The sequence below is a fragment of the Protopterus annectens genome, chromosome 4.part1 (genome assembly GCF_019279795.1).
Source record: "Protopterus annectens isolate FY-2018-M chromosome 4.part1, PAN1.0, whole genome shotgun sequence".
Classification (NCBI taxonomy): Eukaryota; Metazoa; Chordata; order Ceratodontiformes; family Protopteridae; genus Protopterus; species Protopterus annectens.
The window spans coordinates 339093155-339120670 of NC_056734.1; positions in this window are offsets into that span (position 1 = coordinate 339093155).

Genomic DNA, 27516 nt, shown 5'->3' on the forward strand with positions numbered 1-27516 from the left:
CCCTACAGAATCCTGAAACTGAATCATAAATGGTTCCATAACACACCTTTCATTGTGAAAGTATACAGCCATTACAATATCATACAACATAAGGTGCACATAATTATGTGGCTTACTCATTTCAAATGTCAGCATACAGTATATGTCAGTGATCAGTACAAGTGGCATGGCAAAGCAACACTGCATTACATAATTACATAATTTATATAGTCACCCTGTGCATCAGGCACATTGAGTTATTTCCCTGCATCGAAGACAAAGGATGACAGGGATGTGGCACAGGTATCATCACTTGAACAAGGTGTTGTATGGGGGTGCAGGAGGCCTAGGCTGGCCCAATAGGGTTGAAAGCATGTGTGTGAGTCAGGAAATGTGCCGTGTGTGTATGTGTGTGTGTGTGTGTGTGTGTGTGTGTGTGTGTGTGTGTGTGTGTGTGTGTGTGTGTGTGTGTGTGTGTGTGTGTGTGTGTGTGTGTGTGTGTGTGTATGTGTGTGTGTCTGTAGGTGATCTGAATTTGACAGTTGTGTGTGAGTGTATGCATGAACATACTCAAGCTCAGTGCTAGCCATACATATGTGTGTATGTTGGACAGCTGTGAACTGTGCATGTTAGAGCTGTCAGTTCACTGTCTCCACCCTAAACATGGGAACTGTCTCTGCCAGGAGTTGCACTGGCACCTCCATGGCCAAGGTCAGATGTGGTGTTAGTAGCTGACGGTGACTCCTGTCTTGTGGGTCCATGTCCTCCACAGGAATGACCATGACCATTAGCCCATGGCCTGTCACATCTTGGTTGTGGACAGCACACTCTCCTCTGAAGCGCTGGATGTACTGCCACTATGAGAGCATGATTGAGCATGGTCAACTGGACTCTCAGCAGATGTAGCTGCTGACCTACATCCATGAGTTTGATGCTCAACTCCAACCAGATGTCCCATCAAAGACAATGTCTGTTCCAAGACAGATATTCTACAATCTGTCTCAGACCACCGTCTTTTCACTGCATCAGTAAACTGATCTTGGGTATCACCAATGCAGTGGAGGCAGTCACAGATGTCAGACTGTGTTGCTTCCATAAACCTGAACATTCATCTGGAGTTCCTTTTGAAACATGCCTGTGCCTCCATGATGGCTTGAAACATACACCGAGTGACCCGTGATGAGACACCTGAAACAGGTGGTGGAAGGACAGCGGGCCTCCTATGAGCATCCCTATCAATCCTCCTGTGTGGAACCTTGCCACATCTCTGTCTATGGCCAGTGTCTACACTCACTGGAGACATAGTTGCCACACCTTCCTGTTCAATGTCCCCACCCTCTGACTGTCCAATATCTGTGATCTCGGGGACTGTGTATGTGTAGGGATGCTAACTGTGTGTGATGATAATGAGTGTAGAAGAGGGATGTAAACCTCTGGGACAGATTCAGCTCCTGAAACCCTCACCTGTGCCTCACTTTGGACACCATCATCATCAGAGTCTGAAGAGACATTGACATCAGGTTGTGTAGGGGACAGAGACCAGTTCCCCTGTCATGTGCGTTAAGAAAGAGAAAAGCAGTACATTAATACATGCACTATTATGCTCTGCTCTGCAGTACTATGTTGCAATATACGTGTAAAGCTCTTTACACTGTTGTCACTATTACAGACCTGTTTAACCCCCAACCTCATATAGTAAGACATGAGAACATTAGTTTTCCTACAAACATCTGTAGTTACTTGGAACTAAAAGGTCTTTACACAGCAATCTCATCAGCAACACTGAGGTACACTGTTGACATTTGTGAAGTATCTGTACAGTTGACATATATGGCAATCTGTAATGTCCTGACAATACTGTCACATCTATCAGTGTGGTCACCCCTACAAGGCATATGTATGACTCTAAATTGTGTAGAGTCAGAAAATATCTGTGCAGTTGGCAATCATGCTGACAGTACAGCAATCCAGCCAGCAGGCCTGGGATGACACTTTAGGGAATACATTGCAATTGCAGTAAATCTACACCTGTAACAAAACAGTATTGTGCTTACCAGGAGCAGGACCATAGCCTTGTCCTATTCCTAACAGATCTGTGAAAAGTTGAGTGAGAGGTAATGTAAACATCGTCACATGCTGCACTATAACAGGATAACAAGGTAATAAGTCCATATATCTCACATTTACAATAGTTACTTTGTTAATTATATTGGTCAAAATCTGAACATGAGATTCAAACTGCAGTTAAGCTCCTCCTCCCCCAAAGAACAAACACCTGCCACCCAAGTAAAAGTATCTACACCCTGAGACACTGAAAGCTACAGTATTCCAATACTGATCAAACTAAGCCTACCTGGATGGTCCTCTAGTGTGGAAACTGTGGCACCTACATCCACAATATACAGTGTGATGGATGCCTGAGCGCTGTCGTGTGTTCCTACATTCACCAGGAATTCCTAAGTGGCTGAGAGTAGTTGTTCTGCTGCAGGACATCCACCAATGACACCACAATCCCTGGCCACATTTGCTGCTCTTCTGCATGCAGCATTAATCATATCTGTGCTACTGTGTCAAACCTCTCATTTGACCTGCTTTGGTGCCCTAGGGCGTTCACATCATGGACAAGGTCAGCCCACAATGCTGCCTGCTGTTCCGTGTTTTGCCTCCCCATAGGCAGTAGGGAGTTCATAGTGCTGCCAGAGGCCTTCTAGGATTATATTGTTCTCAGCATCCATAAAACGGGCATGGAGTCTGGCATACATGTTTCCTGAAATACAACAAAATGGGGGCACATGTCAGGATCACATACGTGGAAGTACACTATGTAGTGATACAGCAAGAACAGAATGGCTGGCATTATCCACTGCTTGATCACACATGCCATATTCCACAGTGTGCAAACATACTAACCATACGGATACAACTATGATACTAGTAATAGTCAGCTGTTATCCTGTGTGCCACAACAGATACTATTGTATGATCACACACTCAACACAGGAGTCCATTGTAGCAACCTCCCTCCCACCGATAATATGTCAAAACAACAGTGCCAAACAAATAACAATGTGGTATTACAACCACTATAAAGGGACATTCTCATGTGATCAGTGTGCCACATTGACAAAAAAATATTCCACCCTTGATGTGCTGTACATCCTCTGTAGGTGTAACAAATCTGGAGATCAATGACATGTCATCATTATGGTTCTAAGAAAGGCTTAATGCTGTAATCCCCATTCCCCTTGAGTATATTCACACATATGTTTCATTTTATAAACAATAATGTTACATAACTGATAGAGTACAATACTCCTCTGTTGATATGTGCAGATATATAAAGTGCTTGGCAACATGTTTACTGTCTGAAAAAAGTCTCATACAGACTGGTTCCACTAGCAAGTTGTTTGCCTTTTTAACACAGTTCCCATAACAAGTGATTAACCAATCTGTAGTTCTGAAATGCTAATTGCAGCTGACACAGCTGATTTGCAGTATAATCAGCCAATGACATGCAACCATTGAACAAGATATAAGGCCTTCATGTAGATTAGAAGCCCTTTCTGATATGTTGTGCTGGACATTCCTGAGGTCAAGATGCTATGTCAGCACAGCTACTTTTGCATACAGATGCGTGTGCTACAGGCTGAAGCTGATGCTGCAGGCAATTGGCATAGGCTGAGAGTGTGAACACTTTGGAGGACAACAAGCTGTAAGAGTAACTGTGGGAGCTGTAGCATCCTTGTTGTAGAGGCAGGGCCAGAGTTAAGGTATCCATTCCACAACAAATTAAGGCATGTGTCTAAGGTAAGTACATTAGGCAATGGTATCACTAACTTAGTATTAGGCAACATGTCTGTTGTGTCCTTGAGAAACATAGGGGGTAAATGTACCATTATGTCAACCATTTGGGCAACTGTCAGGCCATGTGTTACATTATTGTAGTCATTTGGAATGTGTGTGCTGGCAGTCCTTGTTACTAGCAGGAACTCCATATGTGTATGTTAGTTGTGCAGATGTGCTAAACTGTAATATCATTATGAAATGATTGTGTGCTTCACTCTGATATTAGTGAGCCTCATTTGCATTACCTACATTAAAATCCTCTGTGAATGCATAGTAATGCATGACCTGACACTTTATGGACTTATAGTGTTACTATAGAGGTATGTCAAGTGTGTTCCTATCTATAGGCCTGTGACTTCCATCAGTGAAAAGCAGACATTTCATTTGAAATGCAGTGTGGGGATAAAACGTGCATGACTCAGCCATTAATTGATGGCTTCCCAGTAATAGAATTTAAATGCTGCACACCACTAGATTTGAACCCAGGACCATGTGTGGCAAAACTTAATATTAGCAAAGAATTTAATAGACTGAGCTACAGAGTCACTGCTATATCATGTGTGTTTATGAAGATATAAGTGCACACATACAGTATGTGACATACCTCCATTACTTTGATTACTTTGGACTGGCTTTATAGGGATGTATTTCTTCACCAGAGTCTCAGTTGAATGTGTATTTTGTCATTAAAGTTTTAGCAGGTGTACTTGTATATGTTGCTGTTAAAAGAGCCCATTTACCTGCTATTGGAGACCTGAGTCACAGCCCTTAGTGTTTTTCTGGCATTCTAGTTGTGTAGTCCTGTTTTAGACACGACATTACACTCCCGGTTTTTCCATTATATTTTCAACAAGTTTGCTCAACACGGCTCTGCTTGCACACTCTTAATCATGGCAACTTGCAATTACTATGTTTTGCTTAAACCACCTGTTTTAATTAAAAGTTCTGTGGGGTGGCAGGTTAATGCACTGGTCATAGGTACATTGGTCAATGGTTTGAAATAGGGGGCAGGTGTTTATTTTGTACATGTTTATTATCATTTAAAACATATATATCAATATAGCTCTATTTATCATCACACAAAAAATCTTTAAAAAAAGGAGAAAAGGGGAGATAAGACAGTGGTGAAATGGGGTGCAAATGGGGGGAAACATAGGGAAAGGCAGGTAGGTATGTACAGGAAGGATGTAGGGAAGAACCATAGCTATCCATTTCTTGTACAGCAACAACTGTGCACCTTGACAGAATTTGTAGATGAATTTGGACTGTCACCCCATAAGAGAGGGGGGTGAGGCCAATGTAACTGCATTTCAATCCAACTGGACCAAATTATATGTGTCCAGTGGACACGCGTGTGAAATAAAGATCTATGTATGGGACGATATAATATTTTTGGGACAGGTGCCCATTTTTTTAAGGTCAGAGTGGAATGTTGAGGAAGGGACACAGTTACCTGTGGGGAAGGTAAATTGGGAAGGTGAGGAAGCTTTTGCAGACAGACAAGACAGACAAAATAGAAGACAGGGGTAGTGTGTGACACAAGAGGAAGGTGAAAACCTTGGATGGGGAGGATGTTGTGGAATCCCAGTCTCATGTACCTCCATAGTGTAGTAGGATGACTCAAGTCCCCATCCATGGGAATGTAAGCACTGCTCCTTCACCGACCCTGGGGTGGTTGTGGTCTAGGCTGGGCTCTGGGGAAAGTCTGACCCACCAGGTTGGTCAGCATGCCCTACGTCTGGCACAGGTGGTGCCCAAAACCATGGAACACAATCCTGCACACCAATCCTGGCAGTTCGTCATGGGTGCCAACACCCCCCTCCACCATCGCTCCCATCCCCATCCTGTGGGGCAGAACTACCCGACACCACAGGTAGTGGCAGGGGCAGGAGAGAAGGCACCAGCAGGCTGGGTCTCACATGTGCTAGGTCCCGATGCCATGGCCGAAAGAGCCAAGGTAGATGGATTACCTGCAACTGGCCTTCCTTGTCGCGCTGTAGTAAATTAGTTATAACAATAAGTTAAGGTTAGTAATAACCAAACCAAAGTTAGTATTAACATAATGGGACATAGTATTGATTAATCCAAATATGTATTAAGGTATATTATGTGGAACACAACATTAAATAACATAAAAGTAAGTATGTTAACAGCAAACCAGAATGCAATAACCTATAACACCAACAAAGCAATTAGTTTAACAGAATATATTAATATTAAATCATAATAATAAATAAAATTAAAAAAATTAAAGAAGATAAGGGGTGGGGAGAGAGAGGAAAACATACCATTAGTGAAGCCGCAGATGATATTAATACACAGACTGTTAACACATACTTCTACAGGTGTGCAGTGTCAGTTGTGAGAACAGTGACTCAAATTCTTCTATAGATGATGTAGCATGTACATACCTGTCAAGCTGTTAGCATGGGACAGTATGGGCCATGCACTAATAAAATGCAGGTACACACCTACACGGAACTTTGTTCACATAATGTGCATGTAGATAACGACCAAGGTGTTCTGCATTCCAGGTAATCATTTATCTGCTAATCACGGACCAGACAGATTGGGCTTTTGTCATTAAAGTATGAAAATCATGACAGTTGAGAGGTATACTTGTGTACATTAAGTAGACTAGACAGCCATCATGTCTTAGTTGGCAGGCATGGGAGTAGAATCCAAAAGCTCTGACTGCAGGGGATGTGCACATTATGTAACAATTGACTGCAGTGACATTAGAACAGACATGCAATGAATATCTGCCCAACTCCACTTATTTCAACACATTCTTATGATACCACAATCATGCTTTACACTTTACTGTTATTTGCTCTTTAGAATCTGTAAAGTATACACATGATTTCTTCCAAGAAAGAGGGCTGCCTTAACCATATACCAAGTTTCTGGAGTGGGAGGAATAGAGAGCATTATGTGACTGAAAGCAGGCTGCAGATAGCCCTGAACTGTACTGTGGGTTGTGCAATACATTTATCAGGCAATTAAATTTGCACTCATTGACTGCAGCAACATTAGCATAGACATGCAGTGAATACAGTCCTACTGCACTTATTTCACCACATTAGTGATCAAACTACAATAATGCTTTACACCTTATTGCTTATTGTTATTGGTAGTTTATTTTTTCATGTACTACAGTTATCAGAAAATATCCGCACTTACCACACACACATTGCATCCTGGCCAGGCACCCGGCTTGAGACTGGACATTGTGAGCCCATTCAGCTGCAGCTGCTGGAAGAGAAGCAGACTATTATGTATACCAGTTTTGCACAGATTCAGCTTGTATTTTAGTAAAGTAGTGTCAGATGTACTTACATATCTGTGGGGCATGCCCAGCCCTAGCCTCTTGGACCCAGGTATCCAAGGTTCCCCTCTTCCCTTGCTTGAGGTCATCATAGTGGTGATGACACTGCTCACCAGTGTGGGGGATACCGATAGCACTGGTAAGATCCTTGGCCAATAGAGTCCAGGTTTCAGCTTTACATTCTGAGCCCTTGTAATCACCCTGCAATGGCTGGGGTTCATAGTTTTGGACCAGGAGTTCAACAAACACACTGGAATCCTGTACACCCCACCTCTGTTCCAGATAGCCCGGTCCCTCACCAACATCGCCAGGCATATTAACAGGTTAATAAGACTACAACAAATTCTGCAGAATTCCTGCCTATTGCCCTTAATATAGGTTGTTTTCCCACCGTTATATGTCATACTGCAACATTCAAAAAATCGCTGTGTTGCTTAGCATCGTACAAACTCACTTAGTGGAGCTAAGCATCTCGTAAACTCACACAACTGTGTTTTAGTGAAGCTTAACAAGGGGCAAACAGGAGTAGCCATTAACCATGATTAAGCAGTGTTTAGTACCATGCAGCTTTTTCAAATGTAACAAATTTGTTTTTTACATCAAATCAGCCTTTATATCACCTCACACATTTCCACAGCAATAAATATAAAAAGGTATGATTGTTGGGGACTCAAACCCAGGATCTAAACACTCTAAGTTGTGAATCTACCTATTCAGCTACGTGGCTAGTAAGAAAATTATTATACCTTCACATATACTACTAAGTTACCTGTTACCATTGCTAAGTACTGCTCCGCGCCACAAAAACGGTCATTCATAATATAAAATAAATAAAAAAACAGATAGTTACATCTGGTTTCTGGTTATAGATGTTTGGCAGATGTCACCTGTGCATGTGGTAAGTGCAGCTCAGCACTGATGAGCTCTCTGCCTCACTGCACAAATGGGCATTAAAAGAAAGCAAAATAAATAATTAATTACATCCAGTTTCTATGTTTAGATGTCTGAAGGTGTCAGCTGTGCAAGTGGAGCACAGCTCATCATTGCTGTGCTCCTTTCCATATCACACAAACGGGCATTAAAAAATAAAAAAAAAAAATACAAAAATAAAACAAAAAAATTAAAAATGTATACATATTTCTACAGTAGCAAGGTACATTACAGGGATTCTTCTCATGTACATAACATCTGCCCAGGAATTCCCTGGACAATCCACAACCACAGGACACTACATTACTGCCTACATGGATTCAATATCTGTGTTACTGTGATCTTCCTAGGCAGCCCGCCATGATTAATATAAATGGCACACTGCCAAGGGGGAACAATGGCTGTGTACACTGGTACATTCTGTGTAGGCTCGACATGAACCTACATGGATTTTATTAAATCCTGGGGAAAATCAAAGCATGATTTAACATTTTCTCTCTAGAGACTGTAACCATAGGTTTACCTATTTTGCATTAGATTTTGCAATAAAATCATAATTTAAGAAATGGTGCAAACTGAAATTCACCCTATCAAAGATGTTAATACAAACTCTCCAACATAAATCATCCATGTTAATATAGAGAAATCTCACCATTACAAGTCTTCAGCAATTTGTAGGCTCTTACCTGTCATGTTTTACACTATCTTCCATATTTCAGAAGTCTAAGGGTGGTGTTCATAGTCTGGGATAAACACCTGTGTAGCAGTTATTTGCAAGAAGCACCACTATGCGTATATGCAAATAAATGAAGTGCATGTTATTAGTGTTGAATAAGGAAAGGTGAAGGCATTTTGAAATTCATGCCTAATTATGGCAAAACTGTAAAGTACCTAACATTGAATGTTAAGTACATACAAAAAAGTACTATGTGAAAGCCTTAGGTTTCATATTACTTTACATGTATTCGCATATTGCAGATGGATGCAGGTATGTCGAGTCACACTTGAAAGACATAAGGCAAGTGGCACAGTATGCAACTTTTATTGTTAATATTTGAAAAAATAAAGGTGTTTAAAATATATTACATATAGATATCCTTATATGGCCACCCTGTGGGTTACTTTAAAGAGTAGAAAGGGTGAGATAGGAAAGACTGAGAAAGGGGAGACACAACAAAAAGGGAATCACAGAAGGAAAACATCAAGATAGTTGTGCTGAAACAAGTAGGAGAGGAGGGCCACAATGTTTTTGGTGGAGAATAGACCCATGTATTTTTAAATTACTTTTTATATAAGAGGGTGATGTGAGTGTTGAATAGGGAAGAAGGTGTAGGAGAAAGGATAAGGGGAGAAGGGCTGAGGAGGTGCAGAAGGAGTCTCAGTCCACACAGCCTGAAACATTTCCACTGCCATATAATGGTTCAGTGGATGACTACAATCTTGGGAGGGGTGAAGGGCCTGTGTTGGTGCAGTGGCTGGCACCATCTGGGTTGGAATGCCTTCAACATGCTGAAGAGAGACTTAGACTGGCTGAATCTGTGTGTCCATGGCCTCCTCTAGTATGTCTTCAGTGAAGTCCTGAATCCCCATTTAGAGAGGCTTGCCAGCCTGCCACATACTGGGTGTCTGCAGGACTGGTGCCACCACTCAGATCCTGTGAGGATGCCCCCAGATAGGCAGAGGGTGAGCAGTCCCTAACTTAGGAAGTACATGCCAGGGCTGCTCCAGAGGATTCTGGATCTGTAAAAAAAATGAAAATGTATGGGAGAGAAAGAAAGTAATAAAGCAAGAGAGAAAATATGCACAATAAATTCACACATCATGTTACACAGCATTCAGTTTCATACTTTAAAATGTTTTAGTTTTCTAAATCTTAATTGAAATAAAGCACAATATACTGGAAGTGCTTATGCAGACTTTGGATGGCATTTTAGGGGAAGTGCTTATGTGTACTTGGCAGGAGAATATATTGCTTTAAGCTCTGGAAAGGTATACATGTTACAGACAACTTCACAAATGTAATGAATATATTTGTGCTTGATATGCATGTCTTTGCAATATTGTTCTGAAAATACCCCTTTCAAATACTTACATCTTTTTATATATAGACAAACTCACTCAGAAAGACTTCCTATTTAAAATCTGGCTCTGATCTTACTCAAAACCTGGATAAACTATATCCCTAAATGTGAACCAGTATCTTTTCTTTCCTTATAGGTTCATAGGTTCATAGGTAAGTACTAGGCTATCTGCCCAAGGGCATTTATAAGCCTAGCCAGAATGTGTTGGCTTTCGCCACCCCTTAGATTAGTTCCCTGTGCCTTTATCCAGCAGAGCCATTAGTTCCCTGTGTGAGGTTTATATCTCTAGAGCATGTGGCTTTCCACGTTTTTTTTTTTTAGTTGGAGCATGTCCATCAATTTTGGGTTGGACATGGCCTTGTACGTCAGGCAGAGGTCACCTCTGAGTAAGCGGTATGCAACCGAGTACATCTGGAGTTTCTTGAGTTGGGCTGCATAGGGCATCTGTTTGAGGCCAGTAATCCTCTTGGTGAGGTACTTTTATGGTCTTTCCAGCTGTTACAGGTGTCTTGTAAGGTAAATCCCAAATGGAGCATTGTATTCTATGGTGGGTCTGATGAGTGATGAGTAGAGAGGCACAATAACTTCTTTTGTTCTAGATGAAAACCCTTTTGTGATTAGGTGGGCCACATAGAAGGAGTTTTTAACCACTTTGGCAATATGATTATCAAAGGAGAGATAACTATCTACTTGGGTCCCCAGATCCCTCATTATCTTTTCTATATTTAGGGGACTACCACCTATGTGGTAGTTTGCAGTTACTTTATTTTTTCCAAAGGCGATTACTATGCACTTTTTGGCATTTAGCTTGAGGCCATGATTTTGACACCAGGTATCCGTCTCAGTGAGACCCATCTGGAGGGTGTCTGTATCAGCCGGAGAATCAATTATGGCCCCTAGTTTGCAGTCGTCTGTGAACTTGGTCAGTCATAGTCCTCCTATTCTTGCCTTTACCTCTGAGAAGTATATACCGAACAGAAGGGGTCCTAAGACTGAGCCCTGGGGGACGCCACTTGTAACCGGTTTAGAGTTGGACGTAGAGCCTGCAACTCTCACCATGTGGGTTCTATCCATGAGCCAGTTGGCAATCCATCTTGTGACGTAGGGGTTTATGTTCAAGCTGGTGAGCTTGTCTATAATACTAGAATGGAGAATGGTGTCGAAAGCCTTTGCAAGGTCTAGGTAGGCTGTTTGGACCTCCTTTCCCTTGTCTAATGCCTTGGTAACCATCTCAATGAAGTCCACCAGGTTTAGGAGGCATGATTTGCTCTTAACAAAGCCAAACTGGGTAGGGTCCAAGGTTGGGAGGTTCCCAATGTCTTTGTTAATGATTTCCATGATGATGCATTCCATAGCCTTGCAGACCAGGCTAGTCAGGCTTATAGGGCGGGCGATAGTTCATTGGGTCCGTTGTGGCACCACCTTTGTGGAGTGGGATAACTGTTGCTGGGCACCACTCTGTGGGTATGTAGCCTGTAGACAGGCTGAGTTTGAACAGTGTGTTTTGGTGAGGGGTTAGTTCCTTTTGGAGCTCTTGTAAGACATAGCCTGGGACACCGTCCGGTCCCATTGAAGCTGTGTTTTTGGCTTTGGATAGGGCTGTTTTAACATATGTGTCAGTGATTGACGGGGCCCTACATTCTTTTGGTATGGTTATGGGCCCTTTAGTGGGTGAGAGGGGGGGTGAAGTTTGCACTAAACCTGTCTGCCAGAATGTTGGCAATATCAGTCGGTTCAGTGTATTTTGTGCCATTCTGCACTAACTCAGAGCAGATCTGAGAGTTAATATAATGCCTTACTCTCCCTTCTTCACTTACTTCCTTATTTCTATCAAATTCTCTTTCCTGACTTTCTCTCTAAATATACCATAAGCCTGTTTTTCGCTCACTTCAGTTTGCAATTCCTGTTTGTATTAGACTAACTTACCTTTAATTTCTCTACAAACTGTCTAAAATGCATCTAAATTTTAAATAATTGCCATATAACTTGTATTGATTATAAACCAATGTTTTTATAATATGGTTAATTTGTTATAATTACTTAAACTGCAGATGTTTTTGATTTATTTTTGAAGATTGTAAAATTATTGTTCTTAAAATGTTTTGTAAAATTTGGAGCTTTTCTCCCTGGGCCTATACTGAAAATTGACTTCTACCCAGTCAGACTTTCCCATTAAGCAAATGTCAATAAATAAATTATATTTGGTTGCAATGATGTAGTGAATGCACTTTATGGCTCTCCGATATATATATATATATATATATATATATATATATATATATATATATATATATATATATATATATATATACACGTGAGTATAATCAGTTAAACATTCAATACTATTTACTACTTTATTCATGCTTACCAGCTCCTTTAACAAGTCTTGCTGTTCTTTGTTACTGCTGCTGCCTGTTGTAGGCAATTTTCTCTAAGATATAAAGAGAAGACATCATACAATTCTTATTCACCTGTTTTTCACCTTTTTTGTCTTTCACTGCAGTAGTTGCTTAGTATGTTGAAATATGTATTACTATCTAAATTCTCATACTTTGCCAATCTTCTCTTTACTGCAAGATATACACAAATTGATAAATTTTTGGTGGAATGGTATTTCAAAATATTATGCATTACATGTAATAGTTTGTGAATTATGTTCAGTCAGAAGATGCATACTCACTGAAAAATGTGGTAAGTCATAGAAGTTCTCATTTCTTCGGCTGTACAAAAGTGTCTTCCTTAAGAAAGGGATGATTTAAAACTGTATAAAGAAGTAACAGAGAAGTAATATAGCTGGTCATTTCTCACTGAAATATGTGCTGAACATTCACTTGGCACTGCAACCCTCACCCCTCTCCCAGCCTCCATTCTGACTAGTGTGTGGTGCCTGATTGAGTTCAGTCAGCTTGTATGTGCAATTGATACCGTGGAACAAATTACTCCCTGGGATTCTATAATTCCTACAGTACATATACACTAAGTGTACACTGTTCTGAGTGAGCAGATAACCCACACATAACTCACAACTTCTTCCTCCTAATTTTAGTTTTTCTACTGATTTTCTTGCAGCTTTAAATACTGAGGGGGAATCATGAAGGTTACCACAAGTGTAGACTACATGTACATTTAATTTAATCCTTTGTAGTGACTAGAAAGCACTGTCTCCATGTAATTTAACTATTGCCTAGGGCAAAGCAACAAAAATTAAAATATGTAGAAATGCAGATATTCTTTTGTTTTCTGTATAAATACATGACCAAGTAGTTATAAGTGCACTCATGCAAAGTGTGTACCTGTGATTTACAGACATGTATATGCATATTATTATTTTACTCATACATATGTTACATTTGTATATATGCAATAATTTTATCACATAAATATTCCATATATTTGTATACAGATGCAGTTCTATGTACAGATATATTTATGCTTTATTTTGAATTATTATAATAACAATACAAATTAATATTTGCAGTTACACATATTTCATGTTGCAAATATCTCCTATTATGCAACCTTCTTATAGTTTATTTTTTAAACCTATGTTTAATATGACTCCACAGAAAATAGTAATAATGCTTACTATAGACCTTTGCCCTTCTTACCACTAACTGGTCAACCCACTCAGCCAGCTTGTTGGGCCTGTACTTCGGTTTGTTGTTTTACTTGTCATGGCGCTATTGGCCGAAATGTGATTCCTGTCAGGGGTGATCAGTACTCACCCAGCTCCTGCTAGATATTGAACTTTCTCCAGTTTAAACCATGTGTGGACAACTGGATCTTATCAAGATATGATTCCCCTAAGAAAGTGGACCATTATCAGATATCTCCTTAACTGACCAGCTTGGAGCTCAGCCTTGTGCCTTCACAGGTGTTGTTATCATACAAAGTACCAGAACCACAATGAAGAAAATCTGAGCAGGGTTTAGAACCGCTCCCTCGAGGTGTGATATCACCTTAACCAAACCCAGTTAACCAGCAGCTGCATTAGACCAGTGTGTAATCATTTTTCTTGTATTATTTACAATTGTTGGTCATTACTTTAGCTACTTTTTTATAGTAATACACCTGAATGTCATTTATTCATGCAGTAGAGCAACAGTTATTCATTTATTTTTTTTTTTTGGAGGGGGGGGGCAGAAACACTCATTCCTATCAGTGTCATTACTTAATTTTAATAAACGTTGAGTGATTTGTGGTAAGAAGGTGTGCCAGATGATGTTAGATAGGCAGTTTTCATGCTTTTTCTTTTTTTGGAGAGAGGAGTTTGCAAAAATACATATTCCTTTGTGTGTAATTACCAACTTTTATTAAATGTTGAGTTGTTTGAGGTGAGAAGGTGTACCAGGTGATGTTAGATGGCCAGGGATTATACCTCATAGTTGCATGGAGTGTCATACATATAACTTCATTTTGTTTATTCTAAATATATTCAGATGTGATCATATCTGAGGCTACCCGAGCATTCCTGTAGCATGCTGAGGACTGCTGCAGACTCTACTCGTTTCCACAGTATGTTGCTGTGAACCTAAAGCTGTGTTCATGAACAGCTGAGAACAGTTTAAGTGCATATGTGACCATACATGTTTGCATATTACTGTGATTCATTAATATAAATGCAAAAGAGCCTAATTTGCATACAAACCATATAAATGGACATGGATTTACATGAAACTGCTTAACACTGTCAAATTATGAGTACTCAAGTAAGGTAGCAAATGACTTAGGAAACAGAGGATGTCTTAAAGTAAGAAAAAATAATAAAATATTACAGTTTAATATGAAACACTTCAAAATAGTGTAACATTTGTGAATTACTTTGAAGAATGTTTATTTTACTGATATGAAGTACATATTATCATGGCTTTAGTGAATAGTGTAAAGCTGTCATTTGTAAGTAGAAAATCATTACTGCAACAGTAGGGATGATTAACGATACCTGAGAAAAATTATTTACTTTTGCATCATTTAGTGATTGTGCTTACATGTCTTGAGGGTACCAAATAACTTTCATGTTACACAGTTCAGCAGCGAATGATAATCTCCTTTATTAAAAAGAAAGGTGCATACATGGCAGACTAGGAAATCATGGTCCTGTCTCCCCAAACAGTAGAATCATACATGTTTTATACCTTTTTTGATTAAAAGCAACATTATTGCAACAATCTTAGAATAACCACTCATCAATTAAAAATGGACACTATAGCATTAATTCTGTTAAGATCTCCTGACTGTCTATTTATGACTTTCCATATTAGGCATGCGTTCCTAATTCCATAAAGGAACTTTCTACATGGAAGAGAACTTTCTATACTTTGCTATATTTTTTCATATTTGACAGAATCATCATCAGAAGCAGACTGAAAAACACTCTGGACTTTATGTTGAGATGTAAGCACATTTAAAATAAAACGCACAGTCTAACATTTTTCCATCTCTGTAATGTCTCACTCTTCACATTCTTCCACCTGCTGCTGTAAAGCATCACTTAACTGATGTATTTTTTATGACTGGACAATGATTATAGGTATTCAGATGAACAGGCACTTTTTCACCTGCTATCAGACACTCTTCACATGCAACTTCCTTCTGTCCCTGACACAAGCAATTTTATACAGTCATTTCAAAAATATGAAAATGTGGTCTTATTAGCAATAAAAGCATGCCTACATATTTGATGAAATAAATACACAATCTGAATACTGTAAATAATTTTAATTTGCATATTCTCTACTTTCAAATTCTCCCGTACGTATATTATAAAATCTGCTAAAATCTTGTAATACTTTATTTTCATCCCCTAATGTACTATGATTTTATCTGATGTAGTCAGCAGAATTAATATAACCTGGTTCATTTGTAAGTTAACACTCCTTTTGGATTCTAACAACTTTAAAGTACAAGCTTTTAACAGAAATAAAATGAGGCATAATGATAAGACTTCTCAGAAAAGCTGCAAATACTCCAACTCCTCAAAAACGAAACCAAAACAAAGCAACAGAAGCAATAAATAATCCTTTAATTCTCCAATGGTAAGCGCTTTTGTCTCAACACCTTTACAACGAGACTTCTTCAGACAACACTTCTAAAGCCAGAGAGCACACATGCAGAGGAAAGTAATAAATTCCATGTGGACTGCACAAAAAGCTAGAAAGGATTTTAAAGGCGCGCGGCAGTCTTTTCTTGAGAAATCAAATTGCTTGATACAAAGGTGATGCTACATTACATTTCTAAGAGCTTAGACAGTTTCCTTAGCACCCAGATGGACTTCACTGTAGGCATAGTTCCTGCTCCATAAATGAGCCATTACCAAATCCATGTGAACAAGTTCTTTAAAACCAGTCTTTTGAACAGCATTATTATAAATACAGGAGGTATCTATTTTCCTATTAGTATTTGTAATGTCTTTGAATGTGATGACTGTTATGAATCTTACTTCAGGTAAAACAGCTGTATGTCTCATAGCTGGTTTAACATGACCTATACAGCACCAACAAGACCAGTCTGTAGGTAACCAAGGATAAGATTGATCTCCCCAAATATAATAATACTCATACAATGATGCCATACCCTGCCCTTCAGTCACACCATAAATTCTCCAAGTGAAACTGCAACCACTGTTTCCAACAATAAGTGTTCCATATTTATGAAAGCAAATATGTCCTTTAAAAGTCATTGATAGTTGAAGTAGCATTACTGAAAATGGTATAGACACTTGTTTAACCTTTTGATTTTTAGTGAGAAAAGTAGCACAAAATGTACTATGAAGGTCTGTTTCAGTCACTGGTATAGGGATCAATGGAATACTGGCACCCCTGATAAAACCTCACTCTATACCAAAGGGATAGATATGCAACTGTAATTATAAATTCACTCTCATTCTTAAATGAAGGAATTTTCTCTGCTCCTTTTCTTTGCATTTAAGAACCCACTCACCCTTCAGAAGGATGCTGCATCCTTCTGACAAGGATACTCTGTATTTTTTTATTTTATTGATTAGACCTGCTAGCACACAGTGATGTAGACTTTATGCTGTTAGTGTGACCAGTCATACACGTGTATAATTTCTCAGACACCTACAATTTTCACATAGAATTAAATATAATGCAGAGATTATTAGTAAAGCTTACCTGTACTCTGCAAATAGTTAAAGAAAGCAATTATGTCATGGTACACCAGACATTTGCCTGACAGAAAACCTGTTACAATGGGCCCAATGGCAATTTCTAATGCAGCAATACATAAAAAGCTTGGAAATCTGAATATATGGCACCAAAACATTAAGGGTACCAAATAACTTTCAAATGACACAGTTCAGCAGAGAATAATAATATATTTATTACAAGAAAAGGATCATATGTGGGACATTATGAAATCACAGTCCTGTTGCCCCAAACAGCAGAATCATGGATTTATTATAACTTTTCTGATTAAAAACATTACTGTAACAAGCATAGAACAACTATTGATCAATTAAAAATGAACATTACAGCATTGACTCTGCTAACTAAGATCTGTTGACTCCCTGTTTATGACTTTCCATATTAGGCATGTAATCCAAATTCCATAAATGAGTTTCTAAAAAACAGAACATTCTACAATTAGCCATGTTAACATTTTTCATATTTTTAGGAAGTAAATCATCAGAAGCAGAATGAAAAATACTTAGGAATCCTTCTTGAGATGAAAACATATTGAAAATAAAATGCACACTCAACATTTTTCCTTCTCTGTATAGCTGAAACTTCACACATGGTAGAAATGTGATTTAACTGAGAAGTACTGCAAGGGTATGGATGTTTTATTGCTCAACATACATAAGCCTTTACTGGGATATTTATGAGTGTCACTGATGAATGAAAAATGACAGTATTATGAATACATGAGAATGGTAAATGCTAGGAGAAGAATGAATATATTAAAAAAGTGATTCCTTTACTGTTGTGAATATATTTTTGATAATGCAGACATTAGCACAGCTCAACTTTACTTGGCCAGACTAAGATTTTTCAGATGTATACAACTGATGGCAGGCACACATGGTCAGTGTTGCGTAGTTTGAATGATGAACACATCAAACGTTTTTTGTGTATGACTGTGACCTTTTTTATGCAGTAATGATGTAAAATAAGGGATCAAAGCAGATAAAGAACAACTTTATTCATGATGAAAATCATATCCTCCTCATGGTAGCCCTTTGGGCATATGGGAAATGTCTGTTTTTGATAAAGGAGAGGCCAAACAAGCTGACAGGGCAAAAGCTTGGAATCAAGTTGTTCAGGACATTAATGCAGTGGGTGGCAGAAAAAGCTCTTTAACACAGTGTAAAAAAAGGGCAAATGATATGGTAGGACATACTAGAAGGAAGATGAGGCAGAATGCAATTCCCCATTCCAGTGGGGGGAGGGTTCCGGCTATTATCCCATTAACACTATGACCCAGAAGATGATGGCACTGGAATAACCAGAGGTTATGTAGACAATGGCAACTACCAATGCCTGCAGTAGCAACAATTATCTGCTCTAGAAGGTTGTTTAAAAAACTGTAACATATATTATATAAAGAATTGACAATGTATTATTACTTTAAATACATGACAGTTACTATTAATAGGTTACCTTCCACATCGGCACAGAATGACAAAGAAGGCAATGTGAATGGTAAGTGTCCTCCACACTTCCTTAATAAGCACACAGTAGGTGTATGCTATTTCTTTAGCAATAATGTTTTCAAATATTTTTTACAGATCAGAAGCAGAAAGAAATAGTTCCATAATACCAATAAGTTTAGAGGCCATCAGCACAAAATGGCTATTGAAGATGATGATTACATACTGATATATATATATATATATGAGGCAATCTGAGGAAAGTGGCATTTAGTTCCCAAGTTTAATGGCAGTATCTCATACCCCACAGCATGTTATTAACTCTACAGGAAGTGACAGTGCATCAAGAATCTGCTGACATTGCACTCACACTTGTACAGGATGAGAACCCATGCATCTCTAAACCTGTATTTTCAAACCTAGACAAACACTTTCAGGATGATTGCAGACATTCAGAGGTAGCAGTGTCCACAGTGACACCTTTACAAAGGGGAGCCAGGTGCAGGAATTAGTTACAGTTTTCCCAGGAAACAAATGAAGCATTGGCTGCCCAGCAGCAAATGTGCCGTGACATTGTTAGGGCTCAGAGCACTGTCACAGAGAGTCAGCTTGAAATGGTTAGAGTCCTCCAGATTATTTGTGATGATTTCCAGCACTACTTCAAAATGGCAGAGAGTAGGGATAATGCCATGATCACACTAATGCATAGTATGGTCACACATCAATCGTTAGTAGCTGCCTCCATTTGTACACTATTTAAGGCTTCTCAGACTTAAGCATGAGTCAGTTCTGGAAGGGAAAGAGGACAGGGTACTGCCTAACCCTATGGGAGAACATCACATGACATTACAAGTGTTGCTCTTAAAAAAATACTGTGCTTTATTGGGGGTAACAAGCACAACAGATTTCATGCAGGCTATGTCTGCATTCAACTACAGCTAGCAGAACCTCTCACTCAGAGTACCTATCACATTCCTGCAGCACTATCAGATCAGTGTCTGCAGGATCACCTGCATCAAAGCATGACATTGAACCAACTCACCATCCAACTCTCATGACGGCATCACCACAAAATCATTTCCACTATCATCTAACCTACCATTAGGAGATTTATATGACACATTTGACCTTGACCTACTGTTACTCACATGTGACATTTTTGTTACTTAGAATTTGTCCTTCACAACACAAATATTTACCTTGAATGGGGATACATTATTTAATGAGAAGGAGGGGGCTGCATAGGACACTTTTCAACTATATGCATTTCATTGCTATACTGCTATACTGCTTAAAACCTCATGTAACTGTGAAAAAATCTGTATGTCATAACATATGACTGTAGTTATTAACACCAAATGTTCTATGTATAGCTGGCAGTTACCTACTATTTAAAAGTAACAATGCACACATTTTCATGGAAGTAAAGTAAGGAGACAATTACAGACTAAAATGTGTATCCTGCCATGGAACCAAACACTGCTGCCACTTCACTCTCCTCATTGCACAAATGGTGATAGATTTGTGTCTGAAGTCACAAATTATTGTACACGACAAAACAAAATAATATGATGTGCAGAACCTCAACATACATTAAAGTGAGGAAACATTGCATGATATAAAACAATGGTGTGTTTTCATTCAAATATAAGGTATAGACTCATGTTAAATACTTACTAATTGTAACATTTGAGGCATTCAGTATGTGCATACATAGATAAATCACCTCACTTAAATTTTTTTTGCTAAGCTCTTAAACGTGATTATAACTTATATGATGCCTCGCGACATCACAGAACAGGAGTCAGAGAGTATTCAGGCAAGACTTGTACATACAATAATATGAGGAACTGTTCTGAAATAAATAAATATATATATGCAGTGACAGCACTGGTCACCTCAGCATCAGACCAGCACATGATCTAAATTGGGTCATACTGAAGGGCACCCCAGACTCACTCAAGAACTTAAAATGACTCTTCAGGAGGCCAAAGACCCTCACAATGACAATATTGGTCTAGGACAGGGAGGTGGTTAGGTGTTTTCTGCAGCTTCCCTAGGAGTTTTCACTTGTGTCATCAGCCATGGCTCCAACAGATTTTCAGCCTCACCTAAAAGAAAAAAAAAAGATGGTCAGCGAAAAAAAAGTGGTTTAGTATTTAGTAATACATTTTAACATGAATGACTACTTAAATACAATAAAAAAAAAGAAACAAAATATTTCCACTGACCAACAAGATGACCACTGGGCATCCTACCTTGAAGAAGGAGGCAGTAGAGTGAGCTAGTATACCAGATATGGGAATCATGTGCACTGCCAGGATGATGGGCAGAGATGTTAGTTATGCATCCCTATATCTCACACACTACCTGGCAATTAATGTAATGATAGCCCTTCCTATTGCAGCACCACTCACCCTGTGGACCAGAAGGGGTACTAAATGCATCATGGGTACAATATATTGCACTGAGTAGCTCAATGAAATGTGCCACCCTATAAAAGGCACACATCTTCCTAGCTCATTCCTGAGGTCATACCAGGAAGTAGATGAACTAATCTACACTTTCCAGGAGTACTGCTACAGTATCCTTGAGGTAGAAGCCGGTGAGATACTCAGTATGTCCACATTCTGTCTCTGGAATGTCTCCATGACAAGTTTAGTGAGGGTTGGACATACCTTATTGTCTGCAGAGATAGGAAGTCCACACATTCCTCCAGAACCCCTATGGGGTCATATATACTCATTATGACCCTTATAATGTCCCTGTTTATTCTAAACCTATCAAGTATCTTTTGATTATCAAAATTACAGTGGGTTATTCTCTACTTATATCTTTGTCTTCTTAGCTGGAGAGTGAGGCTGGGTGCAAGCTGTTTTGGCTCAGTCAAGACAAGGATCTCACACTGGGAAATAATAAAACTAGCAGTGAGTAACAACATTTTTCCATATTGCAAAGTACATAGGATTAACATTTCTCTTTTTTAGGTATCTGCAGACGGCACAGAAAAGTGGGAATAAATTCATTATCTATCACAAATACCTTCATTAGCATACACTGGGTTAAATCATGCCTTATTTACATTTCATTATGAGTTTATTTGCTTAGGTTTATTTGCCACCATTGTACGTAGCATAAGTGGCCTCTGTGAATCGTGGCCTAGGTTCTTCTCTGCTTTCTTGATTTGTATTATCAATACTTGCAATTGTGTGCCATAAGTGGCACCTTTATGATATTACTCAACACTATACAACAGTTTGAACCATAGCATCACACGTCACCAATATACCTGTAACCTATAAGCCATTATTTACTATCCATGCATATAATATCCACATCAGAGAACATCTTAGTTTTTTCACATATGGGATCTAAATAATAGTCTGCCTCTCCAAGCTGATGTTTTGATTTGAGTATCAGATTTTAACCTAATCAACAACATTCATTTAAATTATACTTGAGTTTAAAAAAAAAGTAAAACACTGGGTACCTGATTTGTCTAGCCATAGCCAGGCAAAATAAATGTTCCAGTAGATATTTGGTTATTCTGTGTATGCATCACTTTCTCACAGTAAAGGAGGCCACGTATTGCACTTTCATTCTTTTGCCCTATCATGCAAGAAAATACTGCAATGCACAAAGTAGGTGAAGCTTTAATCTTTTCTCATGAAAATCACAGCGGGTACCCCGAGACAGAGTTCATTAACCAGCTTCTAGGAAATCAGTTTTAATGCTATGGGTGTGAGAACAGTGATAGTAGTTATGATGCATGATTTCAAGTTGTACTTGTGGAGCATATCATATTGGTAAAAACACTAGGACACTTTGGCCTTCTGAGCTGAGGAAATTCATCTGAGTGCCGTTCTTTCTCTTCTTGTATTTCTCATCTATATTTTAAATCCTTAATCTAAAAAAAATCTAACAGGAGAAAGTAAACTTAGAACTATGAGGAGAGGTATAATTTGTAATTTTCTGACTTTTGCAAGTGACCTATAAAATATAATTATTTTGATATAGTAACAAACATCAGATTAAAGGTTTTATTGAAAATAGACTACCTAATATTTTAGCATTTTTGAATGTTTAGTAGAGAGCCAGCGGGTCATCTTTCAAAGCGACCCAGAAGTGTGTATTGCCCCATTCCTTTGTAGGAGTGTAACTGTTGCAGAATGCTTTCCATGAGATATACACATACATATGTGCACATACTCACTTCTTAAGAATTTGATTTATACTTAGCTCATATTGCTGCCAAGACATCTTCTGTACTGATTTTTTTTTACTTTAATTATGTAGCACTCCTGTAGCCCTTTTATTCTAAACTGCCAATGCTGTGTCTGGTTTATCTTTTAATAATGTCATAATCAACAATATGTTCCTAGAGTATACAATTTAATCATTGCTATTGTTTTTTCAGGAATAAAGAAAATATTTTAATTAGTAGTGTGCGATTCCTAAGGATGGCTTTAGTCTTACTCATTTTGCACATAGAACTATTCCCAAATGTAACAAAAAAGAAATAGAGAAAGCTTTTGTAATGGCAGAAGTGGTTTAAAATAGTCAATGTCATAATTTACATAATTTGATTACGGATGACCTGATTAAAGAAATATCCTTGAATTTATATTTTATGTTTTGGATAACAGCCAAGATTTACTTGTTTCCAGGAAACAGTTCTAAGCTTTTTGTCTAAGGCTTTAATGCATGACATCAGTACAACAGTTATTATGATCAGTGCTAACCGACATAGCTTTTCCATATTTTAGCGTTCAGTGTAAAGTACCATGTGTTTTGCTTGACATATTTGGGAAGGTGGCCCACAGTTACATTAAATTTTAATGTGCTTAACACTGCTGCACTGATTTTTAAAGGATATTAAATCTGTACACAAAGTATGATGCTCAGAACAATGAGCTCAGCTGACACTGGACCTTACACGACTGGTGTACAAGAAATAAATGCCCACCCACAAAAATAGCCAAACCTGGGGCATGGCTAGTTACTCATATTAACAATCTAGTCAAAAGCATGTGTTTGGATTAGACTGGGGGGATCCAGTATGCTGTATTACATGGCTTTACAATCACCCCATATTTTGAACCTATTTAAATAAGAAAACCAGTAAACTTTTTAGTTGCAAATACAGACTGAAGACCTGAAATCAAAACATGCAACATCTAACGTGAACTGATGTTCTGGCTGAAGTTGTCTTCACAATCCAAAAGATGGCTTCTAGGTATGGCTCTTCATTTCTCAAAGTCAGTAAGTTTGATCCTTGAAATGAAATGTAGAACTGCAAGTGAGAATGAGGTAATACATATTAACTTCAAAATGGCAGAATCCAGGAGTTTTCCTCCACTAGATGGAACACTGAACTCAGAGTTAGTATATACAAGTACCAGAGCTGTGAAGGGTATAGCCATCCCCATGCCAGATGGTGAAGCTCGACTAAAAAAAAATATTCAAAATGTGTAACACTGAGGGTTGCAATTTACTTTTATTACTTCTGAATTGTGTTTTCCTTTTCAAAGTGTCAGAATTCACATTGTTGGGTTTACACGTCTGATAGGGAGCTGTTATTTGGTAATGCCACTCATAACCATACCTCTAAACTGTACAGATTTTCATAGATTGTCCAGACTTTTGTCTCATATTTTTGGTCTGTTTATATAAACATGTAGTTTTCTCTCAAATCACTGGCAAATCAATGAACAATGAAGTCAGAAAATAATGACAGACACTTGAGTTTCAGACTTCATATCCTTCAGAAAATTCATGCTAATGCAAAACCTGCTATTCTATCAATGTTCTATGTTTGCAAGAAAAATATTTAAGATGTTGGGAGATATGCTCATAACTTTGCTTGCAAATTTATTTTTTAGTCCTAATTTTAAGTGTTAAGAATGTAGTCTCTTATTATTTGCATTGTTTAAAACCTGAAGACATACCAATTATCTAGATTTGAGACAGAATATATAATTTTAGCTATGTGAGTCATAGAAACATTTTTATGCATTGACTGGTAGGTAACTTTTCTTTTTTTTACTTTCCTTCATTCATTTGTTGCCTAAAACATAAAGTACATAAGCTACAATGACTTATCTATTGGCTGTAAAGAAACAACAAACTGTTTTACTTTTTTCTGTTCACCTCAATCTAGGGAGAAACAGATGTAGAGAAAAATCAGTGTACAGCTTACTAGATTATTGATGTTAAATAGTATTATATAAAGATATATATTGCAACCATTCTTCAGCACAGTCATATCACACCTCTTACTATACTTCCCCACCCATTACATCAGAGGCCAATAACAATCTCTTCACTCAAAGTAGTTACTTACACAGCACTACATCAAAACTTACTAACCACTTAATTTTATTCTCTTCCTTTCTACTTCTATCAGCCTTCTACATTTCCTCCCCATCTATCCTAGTCAATCTAACTACACCTAAGTCATGTCACCCTACCTTTTTTTACTACCCTCTTTCACCTCTTCCTTTACCTCATCACATGCAAGCCTCCTTCAGAATATAGCTCTCACACCTCTAATACCATTACCTCAACAGCCAGCTCTTGTTTCCTCCTGGCTACTCCAACATCTCCACTAGCCTGTTTCCCACTCCTGCATTCCTATACTATAAACCTAAAATAATCAAATGCTGTAAAATTACAAAGCAAAAATAATCATCATCCCAAATTGCCCCCAGCCCAAAATACTAAATCCATCCTTTACTATCATCATTTAATTTCCAGAAATCCACCCAAATCCAAATCCTACATGCACTGTTAACCACAAACAACCTAAAACTCTGAAGATAATGACCACCAGCCTGAGGAACATAAAATTAAAAACTCCAACTTCCATGTCTGGATTAACCTCTATAAACATGGTTTCCTTGCTGTCACTGAAACCTGGCTAACCCCTAAAATGAAAGATACTGAAATCCTCCCTCCTTGTTATGATATAATTAGATGAGATAGAACACACAAGAAAGGAAGTGGAATTGTTTTAATTTACCCAAGCAATTATACAGTTGCCCCCTTTTCAGGCACCATTCCTAGTTTTTCTAATTCAAAAATTCTCATCCCTTTCCTCAAAATTAATACATCCAAAATGTATACTTTACTGATATACATACCTTCAGGACAAAACATTCCAATTCTTAAAGAAATATTAGCTTGGACTTCAGTCTCTGTCCATAATGAAGGAGTCTTACTAGGTGACTTTAATATAGAATGGCAGTCTCTCTATTCAAGCAACCCAGCCAATAGCATACATCTTGTTGGTTTCACCCAACTCATCAATTCTCCTACAAGACACAGCAAAAATAATGCTGAAAAATCCATCCTGGACTGGATACTAGTCTCTAACCCTTCTAACTACTTCTCATCTAGTACACTCTCAGATTCTCTAAGCGAGCATTCAGCAGCTTATTCAGATAGGGCTCCCATACAATTACATAAAGAGCATACATTTTAATCCACCTGCAATCTTACAAAATTCACCCAGGATAGTTTAATTCAAACATTGAACACTACGAGCTGGTTCTTCCTTCAATTTCTACCATTTAATGAAGCCATTGAGCAATTTAAGACACTATTCTTAAGTATTTTAAATTCTCTTGCCCCACTCTGAACAAAACTTATCAAACATAATCCTGCCCACCCTACCCCGGCTGACCAAATCCTACAAACTACTCATGAAAGAAAGAGTCTGGGCATGGAGCAGATGGAAAAAGAACAAAAATTACAATGATTTACAACTTTATAGACAACTTTGTAACTGAGTAAAAAAAACAAGTCATCTATGACAAAAAGTTATTCCACACTACTTCTCAACACATTTACAAATATAACCCTAAAATATTTTGGGCTTCCATCTCATCCCTCCTTAAGCCAGGAACTAGAAAGAACCCTAACCCCTATCCAGATGACATGCTACTACAAATTGCTATCAGATTTAGCAATTACTTCATTGAATGTATAATAAAACTCACCCCAACCTCAGCTGCACACCCCAACCTCACAAACTGACTCCCTGAAACCAATTTCTCCAGCAATCAACAAAACATACTTGACTGTAAATCATCTCATCCATCTTCACTCTCTTCCACTTGCAACCCCGCCCTTTTATAATCCCACTACATAAAGATGGCAATTCAAGTGAAGTAGTAGATTTCTGACCTATTGCCATACTTCCTCCCCATCCAAAAATTCTTGAAAAATGTATTTACATCAACTACAGCAATACCTCCTACATAATAACCTGATCTGTAATACCCAACATGTCTTCCAATCTGGCCAAAGCACATCCACAACCTTATTATATTTCACTGATAATATAAATACAGCAGGAGTCTCTTGCAAACTGGTAGCAGCTTTATTTCTTGACCTCTGTAAAGCCTTTGATATGGTCCCTCACTCTGGGCTTCTAAACTCTCCAATCTGGGCATATATACTCCCACTATTAAATGGTTTCACAGCTACCTCAATAACAGACTGCAGTCAGTAAAATGGCAGGAGGCTACCTTACCACTACTGTCTAACACAATAGGTGTCCTACAAGGATCTACTCTTGGACCTCAACTCTTTAATATATTTATCAATGCCCTGCATACAGCCTCTGGACAAGGCACACTTATTCAATATGCAGATGACTCCACCATCATATGCTCCTCTTCCAATCTAACACAACTAGAGCTAAAACACAGCTTGCTTTCACCTCAGTAGAAGCATGG